The following is a 10,038-nucleotide window of genomic DNA, read 5'->3' as shown; positions in this document are numbered from 1 at the left end:
CATTTCATAAAACTCATGTTTAAGGTACAAAAAAAAGTAAGCAATCATAAGCACGGTGTGAATAATAGGTTTGTATTATTGTAGGCTTTCACTAGCATGGCAACAAATCATTAAACAAATTCACAAAGTTTGCTACAAGTTAGCCTTTAACTGACCAACATTTTAAAAATGCACAAAATTAAAAGTTAAAAACAAATACGGCAAAGGTGATTGCTTACACAAGTGGCCCTTCACCTTTTAGGCCATAGTAAATAAAATATGAGACTAAAATGAAGAACCAGTTTGTCTTGGCTGAATGTGCTGTAGATCCAGCAGAAGAATTTCTACATGTAGTGGAGAAACGGGTTGTTTACACAATTTGTGACCGTTTGTACTGTAAGGCACAAAATAAAGGAGGACACACTCCACCTCGAAGGCCTCGTCACTCAATTTATTGTGGGAAGGACACCTCCCGATACTTCTCCCATGGACAAAGCCGGCTGAGATCCAACTGGAATAAAGAAGCTCCAAGCTCTTCATTTTAGATTTGGTCGGTCGTTATGTTCGGACTGCATATGTTTCATTTCAAAATTCATAAATTTATGCTCCAACTTTTTTTTTTTATTTCATAGTGATTTGTCTTAGAAATGCAGGGATTTTACATAATCTCTTTATTAGATCACAAGGACCAAGTGCCCATGAAACCCCCCCCCCCCAAAATCTCTGATAATGATAGCTCTAAATATTCTAGTTTAAAGTGGTAAAGTCTGTAGGTGAGATCTGCTCCACAGCCAAGGCAGTTTCCTGTAAGCGATCAATAAAGTGCTACTTCGTTCCATTCTTTCCCTGGTTCCTTGGCTCTTTACAGGTTTTAACAGACGTCATCTCATCAACAAAATCTGACCTTTACCTCCGTCGATTTTAAAATGTTGCTAACTTTATAATCATGCATTGGATTAGGCTCCAGCTCCATGACAGGGATTCTGACCTCGAACAAGCCGCAGACCTCTCTCAGATCCTCGGACAGTCTTTCTCGGCTGTTATCAAAGCTTTTTCCATCACTGGTTATCGTTTAGGTTCATTCTAAACTCTTGCTGTCAGCAGTTGAAGCTACAATCAAACCAACCCAGATTTGTTGCAGTCGCAAGAACACGGCGTCGACGTTCACTGGATGAAACCTTAAAAGTTGAGCTATTGCTAGCAAGTTGACTGTGACCTAAATTAACCGGAAAGATCTCCGCAGCCTTTTGTAGCTCAGTGTTTAGACTGCTTATAAAAGATTTAGCTTGCTTTGAAATTTCACTCTCAAGCATATGTTCCTGTCTTGACATTTTCCTAAAATACCAGTGAATGGCATTCATGATTCAGCTGGACAATAACACAATCAAGCAATTGTGGGATGAACCAGATCACTGAAAGCGAATAAGACTTCTTCCTCCCACAAATCCTTGAATAGCATCGTCATTTAAACATCAGTCTGCGAGCGCGCTAATGTTTTTTGACATAGCATACTGTTAAGGCCACTCTTTCCCAATCACATCTCCGTCAGGGAGCTTTTCCAGCATCTTGTCAGGAGTTTAAAACCAACCCGGTCGTAATCTGCGGCCGTCAAAGAAATGTAGACAGATTTCTAAAGGCGTCCTTTCTGCACGGTTGCTTAGCTACTCCCACGGCGTGCAGGCTGAGATTTTCACGCTCTTTAGTGTTGTATGAATGGCCAGTAGCTTTCAGTCCACATCTCATTTGGTTTTTTCTTTTTCTGGTATGCAGTCAAGTAATTACTTCGAATCAATCCAGCGCTCCTTGGCTTTAGTGATGGGTTAATCGTGAATTTCTCTTAAAATTCTGCCAGAATAGGAGCACTGGTGTAAGAATTCCTTCAAAATCCCCATTAAATCTTTAAATCTTCTTGTTGTTCTTCCCTTATTTTGATTCTGCGATAAGAGCATAATTGAATTACAGACCTGGTGGTAGTTTCAAGGAGATGCATCATGGGATTTCTGCTGCAACACGCTTTATGTAAACCAAGCGAACTTGGAAACCCTTTGCCCCGTGACGCATCACATCATTCGGAGGAGCGAGGATAAGAATAATCCATATTGTTGTATCTAGGCCAAGTAATCAACACTGCATATCTGCAAATGTTGGCTGTTGCCAAGCTGTAGGCATTTCAGCTGGCATCCCTCATCATCTCCTTAAGTTTTTGATCCAGTACTCTTATGCAGTTTGTTTTGAGCCCCTCCGAAGACATACATGTTTATCAGTGCTGGAATTGATCATGAATTATTAATAGGTTAAATAATACATGTCATATTTCCGGTGGATGTTTTTAGATGAAACAGGCTGCATGTAGTGCATAATAAAGACACGGTGAGTACTGCAGCACACGCTTCCCTTTGGAGCTAAGTGCAGTTAATGTTCACCTGTAAGTTAACATTACGCTGCATATTCTGAGCTCTGGCACAAATAGTCTTGTGTGTTATTGTGCAATGTAAAGAATGTGCTGTGCATTCAACATACAAAATGATGGTGGTTCAGAGGGGGCCACCGGAGTCTAAAACCCACAACACAGATATATGGACTGCAAAATTCATGCAAAACCCAACAATGTCAACACAATAAACACGGCATAAAGACTAAAGCCACAGTTTTTATACACCTTCACATTAGTGTTTGTGTTTCTGCAATGCAGTAACATTCAAAGCAACACGAGACCATGACATTAACCAGAAACGTCCCTCATCCAGCCTGAAGGACTCGAATCCAGCCCCATGGAACCCTATTGATAAGTGTAAAATGACAGTTAAGACACTAACAGCAAAAACTCTACTTTGTACTAACAGACACCAACAGATGTTTTGTCCGGATAGAGACAAAAGAGAGCAGTCAAATAGAAACCCTTTATACCATACATTTTATGAAAGAAAACAAAAAAAAAAGCATTCAGTGTGAATTTGTAAAATGTCCAAGAGGACTGGAAACCACTTTCCCTCTGTGGGACGTTTAGAGCCACCATCTAACCTCATAACCTTTTTTTAAAGGAAACAGGAGGACATACACACACCTGCAGACCGTGTAAACTCTGTACACTGTAAACTCTCTACAGAGGTTGGTGTTGAACCTCTGACACTGTGACTAAGAGCTGAGAGTGCTGACCACTGCACAGCTGTGCAGCCCCAATTTGTTTGTAACGCCGTAGAAATGTTTGCCTTTTATTTGAGGATGTTTACGTGGGACGCTCATGATAACTCTGAAAACGGTCTTGTGAACAAGCCTTGATACAACCTTAGATCCTGAAAAAAAATGTCTCTACTGTTAATTCCTGGGAATTTTTAAGTTTCAAGATACAAGAAATTCTTATATAATGATCAATAGTACAAAAATGAAAACAATTCAACAGTCTTTAACTTTATTGGCTATGATTTTATCAATCAAACTGCTGCAAATCAGCATCCTTATGTGAAATAAAGTCATTCAAATAATAAATATAAGCTGATTTTACCTTTGTGAACCCTGAAGTAAAGTTCTGCTTCAGCACAATGGAGCATTTCAGCCACTCTCAGGTCGTTGTTTTGCTTTTGAAATATTTCTGTTCAAGGTGTCTCTGTAAGTGTAACACTCAGCAGAAGCTTCCAGCAAACGGTACAGTACCGGCTTCCGCCTGAAGGATCAAATAAAGTGTTTAGCATCAAAGAGCAGACAAAGTTAGCAGCTGGTGTATGCAGAAATAAAAGATCATTTCTTTTATAGGAGAAGCAGAGACAAAAAAAAAAATCACAAATATGCCTCCAGTGACTGTACAAATGAAGGACTGAAAATCAAAATTAGTCTTTGCTACGTGACAGTCACTGTGCAGTTTTGAGTTTTTCTTTTCTTCCTTTCATTTGTCTTTTCTTCTTAGATATGTTTGCACCTTAATACTAAAAACCAAGTCATTCAAAATGACCTCAAAGAGCTTCATACTTATTTCTTCTCAGCCACATTATGATAAGTCCACTGAGAGACACTTACAGGTTCAGTGGTTTGTTTGTTTGCTTGTTTTTCCACACTTCAGCATGTCGAGGAGGTCACGGATCAAACTGAAAACTCTGCACTTAGAGAACAAACCACTCATCCACCTGAGCCACTGCATCCTCTGACGGTGGCAGAGTTATGTTTTCCTCCTTCTGTCGCTCAAACATCAGGAGCTGGTTTGGAGGAGTCCAGCAGCTGGCGGTGCGATTCTCCCCACCAGGCGTCCGTTCATGCAGTTCCTCTCCTTAGAAAGTTGTTCATCCAACTTTGTGTGGACCGTACAAAAACACACAAACTGTTTCTGTTATCAGAGTATCAAAGCATATTTAAGAAAAAGATGAATAAATCGACCGATTTCTTTAGTTTGTCCACTTCTGAGGAGCAGCCTGACCTTTGAACCCAGACTCCTCGCTGAGACGACATCAGTTGACTTCACAGCTTAAGTAAATACACACAAACATGTCCAGGGGCATCAGGCCTTCGTCTTCAATGTTCTTGGTGGATGGAAGTAATTCAATTATGTCCCTGCACGTTTGTGTTTGTTTATCCATATTGCGGCGGAGCCTGATTTAACTCTCCTGGGATCTCACACGGGATCAGCAGATGTTGTGTGGACCTCAGTGACCTTGTACGATCTGCAGTCATGATCCGTGTTTGTGTGCGTGCGAGCGTGTGTGTGTGTGTGTGTGTGTGCGCGCGTGTGTGTGTGGCGGTTTGCTGAAGCGTAACAACACTGGCAGTTTCTTTTTTCCCCCCTGCTTAGCCCGTGAGTAATGCTCAGACCGGAGCGCGGGGGCCGGGCCGTGCGGGTTCATTACCTCAGCTGAAGCCTGATGAGCTGGAAAACTCCTAACCTTCAATGTTTTAACCCGCCGAAAGCTCCGTCAGAGACGTTAATTTCACCCCACATGGAAAGTGGCCGGAGATGATGCAAAGAGCCGCCTTTCCTTTCTCATCATTGATAAAGCGATGACCAAAAAAAAAAAAAAAAAAAAAAAAAAATTAAAATTAAAAAGCCAAAATTGAATGAATCTCATTGTGAGCGCGACTGTAAGAGTTTCATGATTTGAATGTTACACAAAGCAGCATCAGACAGATAACACAGCGAGAGCTTGAAGGGAAACATTTCCTTATTTTATACTAAATACATTTTTGGATCACTCACAGCCATTTTTAAACTTCTCATCCAAAGTTAACTTCTGCACTTCAATTGAACTCTGCTTAACTCTGTCAGACAGTCAAGTGCACGCGAGGACCGCTGTACGTTGTCTGGAGTTGATGATGATGTGGCGTGGGAGAGCTGCACACGCTGACCGCGAGCTGACCAGAGTGTTTACCGCCCGGAGGCTTCACTTCCAGATGACTGCGGACAACTGTTTCACTTGACCTTGGCCGGCGAGACCAGCAGGCCGAGGCTCGACCCGTCAGGTACGGTTCACGGGGGCTCCTCAGGTCAACGACGGAGAGTTTTGGGATAGTCTAATCGCTGCCTGGCGAGTCTGAAAGTGATATTGCGTGTGTAAATCAGCGTGACAGGTGCCTGTCATTTCTCAGAGATGAAAGGTTCAAGGTCCTCGACCCTTTCTGTCCAGATCTAAGACAGAGTTCCTCACGGTTCAAAGGCTTGCGTTAAGGTTTCAAGATGGCATGTAAAAGTATGGCTGAGAGCAGCTCGGGGTGCATCTGGTTTAAAAAAAACAACCCAGGCAACGATAAAAACAAGGCTGTATTTTACTTCTTCTTTCGTTCAGTTAGTTCTGGGAAGCAGGTCATGGCTGTGAGGCTCACAGCCGCTGGAGCTTAGGCTGTAGCGACCGAACAAACTTCACCAGGTCCACTGAGATAAAACAGGAACACAACGAGTTTTTGCACACTCTAAGGCGAAGGGTTGGGTTTAGAGCAACACGCAGGCCTGAAACGGTTCAGGTTATAAAAATGATGCCGGTATTTTCTCCATACTATCACCATACTATCCTCAAGTGTGCAGAAAACAAATGTTTTACCAGAAACCAAACATGAGGAAACAGTAACAATCACAGGTTTTTATAGTACACTGCTTCATGATTCCAGAAGAAAAAATAAATCTGATTTTAGCTGATTTTGATTAATGTAATAAAAGTGTAGTTGTGACCCACAAACTGCATATTATTAGATATTCATTTTAATTTGCAGTAAATCATAAAAGATGTAAACACTGCAGTTAGAACAAGGAACACGACACTGAACCCGGAACAACATCAACGTCGTGTGAGTGTGTGAATGATTGTATGCAAGTGGGCGTCTGCTCAAGTGAAGCATGTTGAGACTAATTATTATAAATACTGACTTGACATATTATTCCCTAAATGTATTTGTGTGTGCATTGTGTATATTGACCAAATTCCTCCAGTATAACTGTGGATAACTTCAAGTGCACACAAAACTTTAAACATATAAACTTCACCTCAGTTAGAATTGATTGAAATGTTATTTTACGCCTGCAAAAATGCTAAATAACAATCATTTTAATGATTTATTAAACAAATAGCTTTCACATGTTACATGCAATGGTCACACACAGCTCAAACACACAGCCGAGATCCTCCAGTGAATTAGAAGAGGCTCCATAGATGAGTGTTTGAAATTAATTTTAAATGTTTGCATAGTCCCCGAGGCAGAAATCAATCCATGGCTGAGTAGGTTAGCATGGCGAGGTTCTGCAGATTGTGTAAATACCACAGGAGTAATAATAGATAACGCAGAGTTCAACCATAACAGCATAGGAGTGCATGCACGCAGTTCAAATAGAAGAAAAAAGAAAAGGAAATCTTCCCTTTGCCTTAGAATCAAGTAGTTTTTTTTTTTTTTTTTTCCCATGGTGCTAAACCTCAATTGATCTCATGAGTTCAGTTATGGTGCAAATATCACACAGGGCCAAGAGCTGTATGAGTGCGCTGAAGCCAGCCTCAGCCTGAGTGGCGTCCGGGGGAAAGGGAGGGAGAGGCCACCACTGAGTGGCAGTGTTGTTCCAGCAGCAGCAGCAGCAGCAGCACCACAGGGAGCAGAGCATGTTCTACATGCATGATTACAACATGTTTAACATGTATTAAAGCTCACCAGCCAGCTCCTGCTTATTAGCACTTTGACAGGGAATGCATTGTGATTAATATGAAGCCTCGCTCCGGCTAAGCGTGCACGTGGGAACGAAGAGCGTCAGTGTCAACACGCCGCTTGCTCTTTTCCTTGCTTCTCTTGCCAGCCTGATTCTGTCTCGTCTTTCTCCCGTCACCTCCGACTGTAAAACAGACAAGGCCTCCTGGCATGTGTCATTGCCAATCCACACTGCTCCTCTGTGACAAACTGTGTCACCCTGGACAACACACTGGCTGCTCCCGCGTCGTCGCCGGGCCACGGCGGCGGCGGCGGCGGCGGCGGCGGCGCCGATCAGATATCGTCTAATTCATCAGAAATTTGGATGTTTCTGACTCATCTGAGCAGAACTTGTAGCCTTGAGCTCAGAGTGAGGCTGGCACTGAAGAGTCGCCAGGAAAAATGGAAATAAGATTTCTTTGATATGTGGGACTAATGGGAGCAGGATGAAAGCCAGATTGGAGTTGATGAATTAAGGGTGGCAAGTAACACATTTATTCATAACTGCTGCCTTTGAGCAAGGCAGTGTATTTTCGGCTTTGTCGGAGTGTACGCCGGTTTCGTATTATGTAACCACAACAAACTCGGCGGGAAACTTCATTTTAGGACTTTCATTGCAAAACACACATCAGCACTCCCACAGAAATGAGAAACTTGTACGTTTTACTGCGTATTACATCATGAGAGTTTCACTGGAGGTGAGTAATATTTGTGGGGTTTCCTAGATGAAAGTATTAAAGCTTCTGGACTTTGCACGGTCAACAGTAAAGATTTCCACATTGCTAACTGTGAGCTTCATGTTTTTCCTGATTGTCACTGTAGCAGGGAAGTAAGGTTGTGTTTGGAGATGTGCAAGTTTGAATCCCATTCTGGTTCAGTGAGAAGGACCCCTCACCTGCTATCAGCCAGGTCAGGCTCACTCCATAGGTGAGGTTAATTATAAATAGGGTGGGTAATTTACCTGAGGGGAATAAAAAAGTATCTTCTCTTTCTTTACAAGAAAATCATCTGGGAAAATAATTATTTTTCCAATTGTAAGGGCATTTGTTTCAAATCAAGCCATGTGCAGTCTCTCTTTGTAACATTTTTGGCATTTTGACACACTTATGTGTTAAAAGTTACTGAGCTACGGATCCATTTATGGGCTCAGGTTCAAATCCCAGTTTATGACGGGTGAAGACAAGGTTCAGGTCGCCAGTCCATCACTGGGTAAACACAGAAAACTCACATTCACACCAGCAGATCTTTTATCTTCCCAAATGTTTGTTTTTGGTCTGCGGGGTCAGCCCCGAGTACCTGAAGAAAACCTGTGTGTGCAGAAAGAGACGGCCTCCAACCCAGGAGTCTTTGCTCACTATGAGGAAAAACCATTATTGTGGTGGATAAACCATCTATTACTTGAAATCGTCATAACGTTTTTTATATTCCTTCCACGGCTCGGAGGTTTCCACTGTCGTTCTCCTGAAGGGCTCGGAGAACTCTCTCGAATTTAGCTAACACTAAACACTTGAGGATTCTCTGTACCTGATACCCTGCTCTGCAAAGTGCCAGCATTTTCCTCCAGCTCAGCAACATTTCATCCTAATTTGATGTCAAAGGGAAAACTTTAGTTGAAGGGTGAAATAAAATGAGGTGTTATTTACGATGCTCGTGCTGCCTTTGTCGCAGGTTTGCCCGAGGTGAAACGGCCATTCAGGAATTCCTACAAACAATGCTCCACCTCCGTTTAGTGGAAGTTCACAGATTTGTCATGCAATGCCCGTAGGAATACAGTGCATTTTCTGCTCTGCCGCAAAATTGCTTTCTGCTCTGCTGCCGCGCTCCTGCCCGTTTGTGGAGGGCAGCGCACGGTCTCGTGTGATTTATTGAGTCTGATTGTGAGACGTGCCGTAATCCGCCGCTTCTCCGCCATCATTAACAGTGTATGATCCCAAACTTGAGGCCTGCTTCATGTTTACTGCTTATTTACTAGATTTTTTTTTTTTTTTTTTTTTTTTGCACAACAATCGGGTTCCCTGCACATCTCCAACTCCAGTGCCAACACATGCCACTACATGCTCTGTTTAGTCGACAAACTTTTGTGCACAATTGCGCAAGATTAAACCGGGAAGGTGCATGTAAGGATGTTGTCTCTGGTACGCCTCCATCACATCATCGCCCACAGTGTCACTTCTGACAGAGGCGAAGGCAGCAAACACTTCCGTTTCAAGTGATGTCTTTGGGGAATGAAAAGGCGATATGAGCGAGAAACCCAGAAAATGAGCAGGAATTACAACAAGGTAGCCACGCAAGGCGCCGGGACTTGGAGATGATGAAACGGAAGCCCACTTTAGAACAGAGAGCCCCACAAATCTTTCCAGTCCCCCAGTTTATCAAAGCCAATCCAGGAGGCAAAGCCGCCCCCCTTCCCAGTCATTTCATGCCCTCACGCAGCTTCTCATCTCCGCAGGGAGGTGAAGTTTGAAACCAGATAAATAGCTCACCCCATTTACCAGCAAGTCGAACACCTTGATTTCCCCTGAATATTTGTTCAATGTAGCTGGGTGGCGCTTCATCTGGAATTTTTCCCGTTGCTTGTTTGCAAAAATGGGTGTGCAATGGCTACTAAAAATAGCTCCATTGACCCACTTTTTCAATGGGACTCTGTGGCATTGTTGAAAAGGATAGATCACATTCACACCAGACCTTTAATAGAAGCATCTAGTCATCGTCTCTCCCATATAATCTTGAGGTTAGGCTGACATTCACCCGGATTTTCTCTTTAAATTAAACACTCACTCAGGCCTGTGTCAGGCTTCCCCACATTCGCCGTGGTTTCTCCAAAGCGATCTCTTTGAACATGGACCGAGTCGTTTCACTCCTCACTAAAAGCAGCAAACACTGTGGACCGCTGCAACAACACATGTTTATTGTGCA

Source organism: Salarias fasciatus, chromosome 23 (assembly GCF_902148845.1).
Source record: "Salarias fasciatus chromosome 23, fSalaFa1.1, whole genome shotgun sequence".
NCBI classification, from domain to species: Eukaryota; Metazoa; Chordata; class Actinopteri; order Blenniiformes; family Blenniidae; genus Salarias; species Salarias fasciatus.
The sequence above is the reverse complement of the archived record's forward strand: the minus strand, read 5'-3'. Positions refer to the sequence as shown.